The 12,566-nt window shown below is 45.8% G+C and overlaps 1 protein-coding gene across 1 annotated transcript in view; it reads left to right on the top strand.

Moving 5' to 3' along the window:
- Nucleotides 1-11,822: 11,822 nt before the first annotated feature.
- The window catches only part of LOC133361645 (oocyte zinc finger protein XlCOF6-like), a 39,028-nt gene continuing 38,284 nt past the window's right edge, over nucleotides 11,823-12,566 (top strand). The window contains exon 1 of the mRNA XM_061580627.1: nucleotides 11,823-11,912. The gene's annotated coding sequence lies outside the window, so the exon portion shown is untranslated. The remainder of the gene's footprint in view (nucleotides 11,913-12,566) is intronic.

Genomic DNA, 12,566 nt, shown 5'->3' with positions numbered 1-12,566 from the left:
CAGTATATAGTACGGTGTATGCTCGTGTGATGTAAGAGAATAAAGTTTAGATGGAAGCATATATAATTTTTACGACGTAGAATTGTAATGTATTACTTTCTGTGAGTAACTCAGCTTATTGTAGAGTATAGTAAGTATACTGATGGTGCTATGCAGTTTATACTTTAGTTTTTTATGTAGTTTATACTTTAGTTTTCTACGTGGTTGTTTAGTAACTGCAGCTACATACTATTAACATTCCTTTCCTTTGTTAATGCTACTCCCTGCACCCTCCCTTGGTGCTGCTGATCCTGCATAATGCATGGGCATAATATGACTTTGAACCCCCCCCCGCCCACCTCCTACGCATTTCCCATGAATATGCTAAATTCCTCTTCATATGCACATTCTTTTTGTTAAGGTGCCCTTCTTGCACCTCCAACCCAGCGTATATATAAGCTTCTAGCTTGGTAGTGTCTCATTCTTCACCTAAAGACGGCTGCTTGCGTTGTAGCCGAAACGTCGTGAGAATTGTTTTATTATGTTTTATTTTTATTATTTTATTACTTCCCTTCTACGTGACTTTACCGAAAGAACCAAGAAGATGAATCCCTGCAGTCACGAAAGCTTTAAATCGAAATTTAGTCAGGAACATGCCTGCTTTCAATGAGAGAGTAATTGATCACTTTGCTACTTTGAAAGAGAGAAGAGCAAAATTTCAGTATAAGTAAGCAGTGTATTAAGCGAGTAATGTGATGTAAGTAGTGTAATAATATTGAGTATAGAAACAAACAAGGAGATGTAAGAGTCACTTTATTTTTCATTAATATTAAAGTAGTGAAGTTGCCTTTACATGCTTAAGCTGTTAATGTATCCATTGCATGGGTGGACCTTATCCTTATCAATCATCCAAACATGTGCCCCCCCTGAGAGATTTTGCAGGAGCCGCCACTGATTTGTGTGTGTGTGCATCCTGTATTTGTAAGGTGATAGCCACCCCTTTGTGCACCGTGCCCACCTTCAAAGGTACTTGCAGCAGTCTCTGCTTCCTACTTTTTGCAATCGCGCTCATGTGAGGGCTGATGCTCCCCTCCTCCTCTCCCCCTTCCTCCTCTCCTCCCCGCCAGGCTGCCACCGATGGAGTGATCGGCCCCCTTGCACCAGCGTCCTCTCTGTGGGACATGACTAGTGGCTGGCTCCCTACCGCCTCGGGTTATTCCACACACTCCCCACGTCAACCACCACTAATGCCGAGGTGGCGACTTGCAAGCGCGCGCTCGTGCAGGCACACGGGCAAGGACGACGGCCACGGCTCGCGCTAAAAATAGCACGGCGGATGTGCGGACGCGGGCGCAGTCAATGAGTTACTTCGCAGCGCAGCCTCACTCGCACGCAAGCTCGAATTATGCACCACGCCGACACCCCTTATGTGATCGTCGCAACGCAAACACACTGCGTAAAGTGTGCTGAGTAAACCCGCACGCGATTGCGCACATGTGGCACAACGACGATCGTATTGATGATAATATTCATGCGTTAGTTCGCCGTGCAAACATGCACGCGAACGTCAGGAATCGTTTATGATTGAATACACGCCGATCGTCACACATACGCACGTACTCCTTCGCTTTTCATCTTCTTGGTTCTTTCGGTAAAGTCACGTATTTTATTACTTCCCTTCTTTGTGACTTTACCGAAAGAACCAAGAAGATGAATCCCTGCAGTCACGAAAGCTTTAAATCGAAATATACTCCTTCGCTCTCGCCACACACACAGAAACCACGCGGCGTCGTTGCTCTGTGCTAAAATTTACTACTGGCTCGCCCGAAAAAAAACCCCGCGTGACCTGGAGCAAGATACCCAGCGAGCAGTGTCCCACCTATCTCTATCCAAACCCTCGTTGCACCCTTGCGCTATTCCTCACCCCTCGGACGTACTCACGGTATCCCATGGACGCGATGGGAGTCGGAGGGACGAGGGTCCGAGAGGTCTCTGCCTGGGTTGAGTTGTAGCTGCACTCGCTAGCGTCCCTCGGACGCTACAAGCGGCTGGGAGTCCGATGGGGTCGCTGGCTGACTCGAGGAGAACTGCCCAACGTTTCTCCTCTTCCCTCCTTTTATCTCTTCCCAATTCAAAAATCCCTGGTCAAGTTGTGTTGTCCTCCCAGCCAATCGGGCCCTCTCTTTCAATCCGGACAGGGCTGGGCAGAGAGCAGTACCCTGCTGGCCAATCGGGTGCCTACCTGGCGTCTTTCTCTCACTTGCCTCATAACCTGTTGTCTAAGTGTCCGTCCTTCCCTCCCGTGTTCTTGGTTGATGCTTTGTTGTTTTAGCCAGCTCGCTAGGTGTTTTGCTCTCCCCACGGACCTATTCCCCTGTGTTCGGTGTGTTCTCATTGCGGTTTGCCCGGGAATATTCGTCATGCCCATACAATTCTAAGCCAATTCACTGGGGGAGGGGGCGGCCAATCTCCTGGCATTGGGAAACCATGGGACATCCCCATGAGGCGGCCCTCGGGTAAAAACCCAGGGTGCCAGATGACACCCCCCCCCCCCCCCACCACGAGGCCCTACGTGGGTGTGTGTGTGTGTTTAGAGGGGATGTGCGTGCGTTCGTGTGGGGGGTTGCGGGGGTATAGCAGCGCCGGCAGAGTTGCTCCGTTGCTGTGGCACCACACTCACACTCCCCCTTATTTATATTTTTCAGAACAAGAGCCTCTCCCTGTTTGGTGTTATCCTGTGAATAGAGGACCGTCCACCCCTCGTGGTGACTAAAGCCAGATCCAACCCATGAGTGACCCCCCCTATATTCCTCAGATTCAGGCGTGATCAGTCCAACTCCCAATATAGGAAGGGCAGCCTCACCTCCACTATGACTGCTCGGAATTCCACGTGGCCAGCAGCAATGCCTCGTCTTTAGACTGTGGAGAGACAGCGCCTATCGTACCCCCCCCCGCCAGATCAAGTTATATCATTCCATGTCAGTCTCTGATCAGACCCTCAACTCAACTTAGTCTGTGGGTTGCGGTTTAAAGGGGCACTCTCATGAATAATGGTTGCAACAGTTTTCCCTCGAAGGGTTGACTGTGATCTGAGCACAATCATAACGATTGTCACTCTATGATCGCATGTGTTGGCTATACACAGCGACCACGCCCCCGGGAATAGTAATGCGACAGCACTCTTCCCCACGTTTGTATTGTAATACTGCGAGTACCAGCCTTGGCTGGCAGCCTCTCTCAATGACGCAAACATTTTTTTTAAACTCTCCGTGATGCATGGCTTCTGCCAATGCAGAGCTCCCTATCAATTTTGCCAGTCACGAGGGCAATCTCCGGCGCCTGTCACTCGCAGTACTGATTTCTGTTCTTGAGTCCTTGCTAATATATGAATTTTTCTACCTCAGGCTCTTTCTTCTCACAAAGGGGCAGCTGTTTTCCTTTTGAAGTCGCTTAGGCTGTTTGTTGTCCAGATGTCTTTATTACCGCCATGTTTCCGTTCACGGGTTGGAAGTGTTACACTTTTCTCGCCTCAGACTTACATTCTCTCTCAAAAACGGGCGCTGTGGCCTTTAAAGTCGTGACCTATTGTGCAGAGATGTGCTTGCTGTCGCCATGTTTTACGTCCTCTCATCACGGGTTGGAAGTAAAACAAAATTTTTTTTACACCTCTTATAGCTTGGTACCGTACCACTTTCCGCAGTTTTGACTCTGCAAGATACTTAAAGTATGTTTTGAGCAGCATTCACAGCACTCACATCACGGTTTGGAATTCTTGCGTGGTATTTGATATGTTAGGGGGAGGCGCCCCCTGCATACTTAATGTACTGCTACCATGTGCTGTGTTAGCTACTGGAAGACAAAGGCGGTTAGTGAGGCTCTGATCTCGTGAAATACATATTATCTTGGTCGTGTATGATTGACATATTTCACACTGTATCTCTTCTGAATGACCATAGGTCTAATATTTTCATAATTATTTGGTTCATGCTTAACAAAGATTCGTGGACTACCATAGTTGTTACCAAGAATATTCCGAGGGTTTTGGTAACCTTTGTTCCCCGCCTGCATCGCCAGGGATCCGTGCTTCTTATTCTCAAGTTATATTTTGATATCCTGAGGTTGAAGATAGAGCTAAGCTTCCAACTTTACTATTGTATTTTAAAAACCCCAGTCAGCTCATAATGATGTACCGCCCTTGGGTGGATTTCGCTGTCCGAGGAGGTTTGTGACCCCTGCTGTTTCCGTCTTGTTGGTTTTATTGTGGGTTATTTCCTTTATGGCAGTCTTTTCTTGAAGTCAACTGGGGATTTCCCACAGAATGTCATGAGCCCCCACTTGGGTTTGTCAGTTTTTTAAATTAAATTTTACGACTTCCCAAGCAGGCTTGCGAGTAATTATCCTCCAGTTGTCTTTTGTGTGAAAAAGTAGGAGGCAGGGGGGTACTCACCCTTTCCGTGCCCCAGCGCTACATCCCAATCAAAATTATAAATAAGTATAACCCGTAAAAACAAAGTTTTTCACTATAAATCCTTTATATGCGTGGCGGCTAGAGTCCTCTCGTCCTCTGGCTTGAGATGGCTGCCACCTATGGGTCAGATGATTGTCTGCCAGTATTAAGCAATTGGTAATTAAATATTTAATTTGTTTTCCCTAAACAGTGTAAAATTTTGGAAAAAAATTTTCACGAACATTAATTGTCTCGCACAACGAGTCTGTGTGCAAAATGTCAGCTCGATTGGATCACGCGAAGTGGGTTAAAAAACGACCGAAAGATTTGCACGGTCGTAAGCAAGCAAGCACGCAAGCAAGCAAGCGAACTTAATATAAAGGATTTAAAAAAATTAACCCGTAAAAACTAAGTTTTTCACTATAAATCCTTTATATGCGTGGCGGTTAGAGTCCTCTCGTCCTCTGGCTTGAGATGGCTGCCACCTATGGGTCAGATGATTGTCTGGCAGCATTAAGCAATTGGTAATAAAATATTTACATTTTTTCCCCTAAACCGTGTAAAATTTTAGAAAAAAATTTTCACGAAAATTAATTGTCACGCACAACGAGTCTGTGTGCAAAATGTCAGCTCGATTGGATCACGGGAAGTGGGTTACAAAACGACCGAAAGATTTGCATGGTCGTAAGCAAGCACGCACGCAAGCAAGCAAGCGAACTTAATATAAAGGATTTAAAAAAGGGCAGAATCACTATTAATATACATTTTTGGAAAAGGCATATATACAACATGCTCTTTGAGTGTTTGTGATGAGATTTTAAACAAAACTCCGAGTTGCTGAGGCAATTAAGAAAGCACCATACAAATGCTAATATTATTATAACATAGTGAATGATTTGGAGCTGATTGGCTCTCACTCCTGGTTAGAGATCTACCCAACCCACAGGTCCGCAAATACTGGCTGCTCTTACTCTGCAGCTTGAACATAGGAATTGAGTGTTCAACTTCACGTTATTTTCATTAAAAGCCCGTGACAAAGGTGAATCTATTGGAGCTTCATTGTCTCACGCTTACACATCTACCGGGTCTCCATTTGATTTTGTATTGTCTAGGAAGTCCACCGACACCTCCACTTCCACAAACTGCTGGGAGTTGACTCGCTCTGCCTCACCGTCAGAATTCTCCTGCTTCACGTTGCCTTCATCAATGTGAAGGTCAGATTTTGGAGTTGAATCATCATATTCACATTTTACCTCACTTCTTCGCTCTTCACTGTCGCCTCTTCACATTTCACATTCGCCTCTTCACATTTAACGTTGATACCTTTTAAAGTGTCCAAGCCGGGATTTCCTTCTGGTTCTTGTTTCAGAAAGGATTGGCTCATTGCAGCACTTTAACTTTCACAAGTCGATTTCAGACCACACTCCTTGGGGATCTTCTGATGCCTGTGTATTCTCTGGTGTCTTTGAAGATGTGCTAACTGTGAAAACGCCTTCCCGCACAGAGTGCACTTGAAGGGTTTCTCTCCTGTGTGTGTTCTCTGGTGGCTCTGAAGAACAGATGGCCATGCAAACGCCGTGCTGCACAAAGTGCACTTGATGGGTTTGTCTCCTGTGGGTGTTCTCTGGTGGCTCTGAAGAACTGATGACTGTGCAAATGTCTTCTCACACACAGTGCACTTGAAGGGTTTCTCTCCTGTGTGTGTTCTCTGGTGTCTTTTAAGTTTTGATGACCATCCAAATGCCTTCTCACACACAGTGCACTTGAAGGGTTTTTCTCCTGTGTGAGTTATCTGGTGCTATGTAAAATTTCCAGTACGATCCGTGCTGTTTGCATTCTGGTCGAATTGTTTCCTTCTTGTACCGATCTGAGCTGAGTGACTTTACTCCATCAGATCAATTCTGCAGAGGAAGCGTCAGAGGAAACGTCAGCTGCAGACAGAAAAACATATCCATACCATCTACGGTATTAATATATACACAGTCACACATGACTTACACGTCTATACTTATTCATATATTTATGATATAGTGAAAACGATTCCCCAATTCATCACACTGGCTGTTAAGGCACACTATTAGAGGACAAATGGTCATAAATATGCCTGGATGCCCTAGTATCTTCAAAATGAATGTTTACCAAAAACTCCAAGCACACAATTTCGGCTGTCTAGCTACGAAAATATTTATTAAAGAAAAAATCAGCTAACATAGCAATGGGTGTTGAAAATAATACTATTTGTATTATGCAGAAATGCATAGATTAATGTTCAATCGAAACTTCGAGGTGTGAAGCCAGGCTCAGACTGGCTTGAATGCTCGGATGAACAGATCTAACTTCAACTGCATATGTGCCGAGATATTTTCCTGGCTGTTTACATTCTTATAAAAAGTTCCAGAGGAAAACTAAAATAAACTATTCTTTTGATTTAACCTCCATGTTCAACAGTTAATATACATTACTGAAAATACAAACTTGACACTGTCACACATTGGCATGGTAAAAAGGTGGTGGTGTGTCCAAAACCATACCTAACTGATAATTGATGTGTAATCTCTCTCATGTAATTTCTGGATACTATTTTGAATTATCCAAATTTTGACTGACACCAACATGCAATGACCTATGCGTTTTGAATGACACAATAGTATGATTTACATCCACTGTTCAGCAGACGGTGCATATTTTGGTTGATGTTAATGGAGTAGCCAGGGGTGCCTGTCGGATTTGTACCTTGATTCTCTGCAATAAAAAGAGAATGCGCTACCACTTGGTTTCCCTCAATCTGAGTGTAGGCATGCCAGCGTGAATGTTTTAACCGGCGCAGATGTTCCATTTAGAGAAGTCCACGTTTCACATGCCTTTCGAAGGGAGGGCATGACTGGCCGAGAAGACCCGAAGCTTCGTGCGGAGCGATTGAACAGGTAGCTTCCACACAGCATTGCGCAGCTGATGAAAAGATAATCCTGCCTGACTGATTCGGACCACACAACACACTGTGTAGACATGTATTGTGTGCACAATGTGTACCCACAATCTGCACTTAGAGTATACGTCACCACGGCGCTTGTGCCAGGCTATGTGTACGTTAAGGCCACTTGAAGTGTCGAACGCCCGCCTACTATGCCAACATACAGTGTACACAAAGATCCCCCATATAGCCTTAACAGACTTGGGGCAAGTGTTGTTAGCGAGCACCTATGAAGGCCAACAACACACGAGGGGGTGGATGGCCAACACCACGCCCGGCCACCTTTGTCTCCCCAGTGGCGATGTTTACACACCGCACCAGGTATTCATTTGAGCCTGAGTCACTGGGTGTTGACCGTGAGCGGGAATCGAACTCGGGTCAGTGCGCTAACCGCTACACTACCACTCCTGTTAGTAACTCAGCTTATTGTAGAGTATAGTTAGTATACTGATGATACTATGTAGTTTATACTTTAGTTGTTTACGTGTTGGTTTTAGTTACTGCAGCTACATACTATTAACACTCCTTCCCTTTATTAATGCTACCCCTCCCTTTGATGCTGCTAATCCTGCATAATGCACGGGCATAATTAGTACTATTTACATACTTTCATTTCCTATACCCCCTCCCTTTGATGCTGCTAGTCCTGCATAATGCACGGGCATATGTAATACTAATCACATTCCTGCATTTGCCATAAATATGCTAATTTCCTCTTCATATGCAAATTCTTTTGTCAAGGCGCCCTTTCCCCCCCTTCCAACCCAGCTTATATATATGCTCCAAGCTCGTGTGCTGTTTCATTCAGACGCTGTCGCCTCGACAGACCTGGTTTTCACCTGAGGACGGCTGCTTGCGTTGTGGCCGAAACGTCGTGAGAATTATTTTATTATGTTTTATTTTTATTATTTTATTACTTCCCTTCTACGTGACTTTACCGAAAGAACCAAGAAGACTTTGAAAGATATTAAGGTGAAATTCTAGATTTGAAGCTTTCGTGACTGCAATGATTCATATTCTTAGGTTTTTTCCGGTAAAGTCACGTAGGTAAAACATCAAAATTAATAATTAATTTTATTTTATTTTTATTAATTTTGATGTTTTACCTACGTGACTTTACCGAAAAAACCTAAGAATATGAATATTAAGGTGAAATATGAAGAGGCAAAAGTGAAATGTGAAGTGACAGTGAATAGCGAAGAAGGGAAGGTTAAATGTGAAGATCGATGGAGGCAACTTGAAGCAGGAGGATAATTCTTACTCTGAGGCAGAGCGAGGCAACTCCCATCAGTTTGTGGATGTGGAGGTGTGAGTGGACTTCTTGAGACAATACAAAGTCAAGTGGAGATCCGATAGATGTGCAAGCTTGAGACAATGAATCTCCAATAGATTGACCTTTGTCACAGGCATTTAATGAAAAGGATATGAAGTTGAAAACTTTATTCCTAGGGTCAACCTGCAGAGTAAGAGTGGCCAGTATTTGTGGACCTGTGGGTTGGGTAGATGTCTAATCAGGAGCAAGAGCCAATAAGCTCGCAAGCATTTGCTATGTTTAAATTAATAATATTTGCATGTGTATGGTGCTTGCTTAATTGCCTCAGCAACTCTGGAGTTTTTAAAAAATCGTATCTCATCACAAACACTCGAAGAGCACCCACAAGTGGCAGCTGCTCCTGTAGGGCGTCAGGTGACTGTGCACCAGCCTGCATGGGGCATGAGTCTGTCAGTAAGGGGCGATAATTGATTTGTAAGCTTCATCATGTTATTTCTGGATAACATTTGCAATTACCCAAATGTTGACAATGACACCAACATGCAATGACCGATGCGTTTTGAATGACACAATAGTATGTTTTACATCCACTGTTAAGCAGACTGTGCATATTTTGGGTAATGTTACTGGAATAACCAGGCATGCCCGTCGGATTTGGAACCTTAAACCTCTGCAATAAATAGAGAATGCACTACCACTTGGCTTCCCTCAATCTGAATGTCGGCATGCCAGCCTGAATGTTTCAACCAGCGCAGATGTTCCAATTAGAGGAGTCCACATTTCACATGCCTGTAGAAGGGTGGGTATGACTGTGGCAGAGAAGAACTGAAGCTCTGTGTGGAGCGACAGACCAGGTAGCTTCCACACAGCATTGTGCAGTTGACGAAAAGATAATGTCGCCCGCCTGATCGGGACGACCCACACACGGTGTATAAATGTGTTGTGTACACACAATGTACACACACAGCATACACACACAGAGCGTACACACACGCAGCATACCCGCACAGTGTACACACAATCTGCACATACAGAGTGCAGAGTGTATACACAACAACAACCGCCATTCGCCACTAAGTGGCGGTGACGTCACCAAGGCGCTTGAGCCAGGCTATGTGCACGTTAAGGCCACGTGAAGTGTCGAACGCCCGCCGACAGGAGGTCATGGGGCAGACCCAGCAGGTGCCATGGGTCGACTGAGATGACTGGCCGCTGCACCACCTGTGCCAAGTGTACATATGTCAAGTGTACATTGCTGTTGGGTGTGAAGTGGCGCCTCCAAGTCTGGAAATGGAGACAGGTAGCAGCGGGGGCTGGGGGCGAGGGGCATCGGGGGGATGCCAACTAATTAATTGGGAATTAATAGGGTCGGGGATAAATACAGGGGAGTTTTGGAGTTGAGGGAATTGGAGTGGGGTCGTGCCTGGGAGTGGATGCACACGGTCGGAGCTGAAGACACGGAGTAACGGAAGAAGTATAGAGTAGCAGTGGAGTAAGGGAAGAAGTATAGAGTAGCAGTGGAGTAAGGGAAGAAGTATAGAGTAGCAGTGGAGTACAGGAAGAAGTTTCATTCTTCACCTGAGGACGGCTGCTTGCGTTGTGGCCGAAACGTCGTGAGAATTATTTTATTATGTTTTATTTTTATTATTTTATTATTTTCATTCTACGTGACTTTACCGAAAGAACCAAGAAGATGAATCCCTGCAGTCATGAAAGCTTTAAATCGAAGTATAGTGAAGCGGCTGGAGTGAGACGGAGAAGCCGCAAGAGAGCGGCTGGAGTGAGACGGAGAAGCCGCGAGAGAGCGGCTGGAGTGAGACGGAGAAGCCGCGAGAGAGCGGCTGGAGTGAGACGGAGAAGCCGCAAGAGAGCGGCTGGAGTGAGACGGAGAAGCCGCAAGAGAGCGGCTGGAGTGAGACGGAGAAGCCGCAAGAGAGCGGCTGGAGTGAGACGGAGAAGCCGGGAGAGAGCAGCTGGAGTGAGACGGAGAAGCCGCGAGAGAGCAGCTGGAGTGAGACGGAGAAGCCGCGAGAGAGCGGCTGGAGTGAGACGGAGAGACCGCGAGAGAGCAGCTGGAGTGAGACGGAGAAGCCGCAAGAGAGCGGCTGGAGTGAGACAGAGAAGCAGCGAGAGAGCGGCTGGAGTGAGACGGAGAGACCCCGAGAGAGCGGCTGGGCTGTGACGGAGGAGTGGAGAGGAGAGTCGGGAGAGACGGCAGAGCAGAGCGAGCAAAGTCGGCGAAGCGTGGCTAACGAGCGGAGAATGCGCAGGAGAATGATACTGAAATGTGCTGCGTTAGTAGAAATAAAGTGACGACAGAAAAGCAAGAAGTTGTCCACGTAAAGTTCAGCACTCCACATAGACACACACAGTTTGTACACACACACACAATGTACACACACACTAATCTTCACGTTGTTGTTGTTGAGCTCAAGCACTCAAGGGGTCTCTGCTCAAGAGAGGGAGCAATGGAAAAGGAATCTAAATAAACTTAAACTCAAACTCTAGATTTGAAGCTTTCGTGACTGCAAGGATTCATACTCTTAGTTCTTTCGGTAAAGTCACGTAGGAAAAAAATGAAATTAAAGTTAATAAAAATAAAACAATAAAATCACGACGTTTCGGAGGCAACACAAGTCTCCGTCATCAGGTGGGACCGTCACAGCCAGATTTGCTGCATCAAGTGATGATGACAGAGACTTGTGTTGCCTCCGAAACATCGTGATTTTATTGTTTTATTTTTATTAATTTTAATTAATTTTTTTACCTACGTGACTTTACCGAAAGAACTAAGAGTATTAAACTCAAACCCCGCGCTCTCTCGCTCAGACGTCACCACTCCGCATTACCTCATCGGCGTGAGACGCCAAGGGGAGGTGTAACCTGCTAGGGACGTCATGTCACCAAGGTATTCATTCCCCAAGCCCCCCGACACCGCGATTTTGAGCGTGACGTCACGTCTGCTTGGTCACTGTCGATTTCCGTTCCAGTAAAAATCCTTATTTGGGCAAAGCTATTCATAGATACCGTCGCGAGTTCATTGCGACTGGTTCAGCAGCCAAGCCCCATCACCCGGCATTGTCCCGGCTCATTAACATAATTTATTCAGTTACACCGCTGCTCGTTGGGGGAGGGGATTGTGTGTTGAACCCCGCAAGTGACGTCATGTCACCTCCTGCTGCCACGGTACGTCACGAAATACGAGGAAGCTGCTGCACCGCGCGCTCTCACTGAGATCCGAGGTGAGAATTTCACATCGTGGTGGTTGTTGTTGTTGTGGTGGTTGTTGTTGTTTACCGAGGTCGAGCCTTGCTCCTTCTCTCTCTCGTGTCGGGATATCAATTGAGTAGCAGCGAGTATGGAATCGATGTCCAGGTTGGAACATTACAACGCTGGGCCTAGCCTCCTGCCCTCGCCTGATTGCATTTGCTTTAATTCTCTGCTTAAGTTTAATTTGTCTTCACCTGGTTCGCTACTTTGAAACTTTTTTTTACTTTAAATATTTCTAGAGTTTTTTTATTTAACCATGCCAAGCCCACTTGAGCTATACCGCTCTTTTTCAGAAGCGACCTGCCCACAACAAAGTGGCTTATCAACGCGTGGAAATGGGTATCGGTCAAATACTCTAAACGCGTGGTGATGTTGACTCTAAACGCGACCATGGGGAGAGAGACACGCAAACTCCAAATATACATCCGTAATACAGGTTTTTTGGGTTAGATCGCGTAAATATTTCAAGGTGTCATGAAACCCGCCACCACAGCCGACTCGTAAGGTTTGTCACGTAATCAGAAGGTGGCCAATTCTTCACCAGTACAGCACACCGGTTGTGTATTGTAGAGTCAAGCCACAACATTTACAATCTGAGTACGACGTTTTGTCAGTAATTAAAGCCA

This window comes from Lethenteron reissneri, unplaced genomic scaffold, assembly GCF_015708825.2.
Source record: "Lethenteron reissneri isolate LAM-NWPU_2019-01 unplaced genomic scaffold, ASM1570882v1 scaffold_116, whole genome shotgun sequence".
Taxonomy (NCBI): Eukaryota; Metazoa; Chordata; class Hyperoartia; order Petromyzontiformes; family Petromyzontidae; genus Lethenteron; species Lethenteron reissneri.
This window is presented reverse-complemented; position numbering and strand designations above follow the sequence as displayed.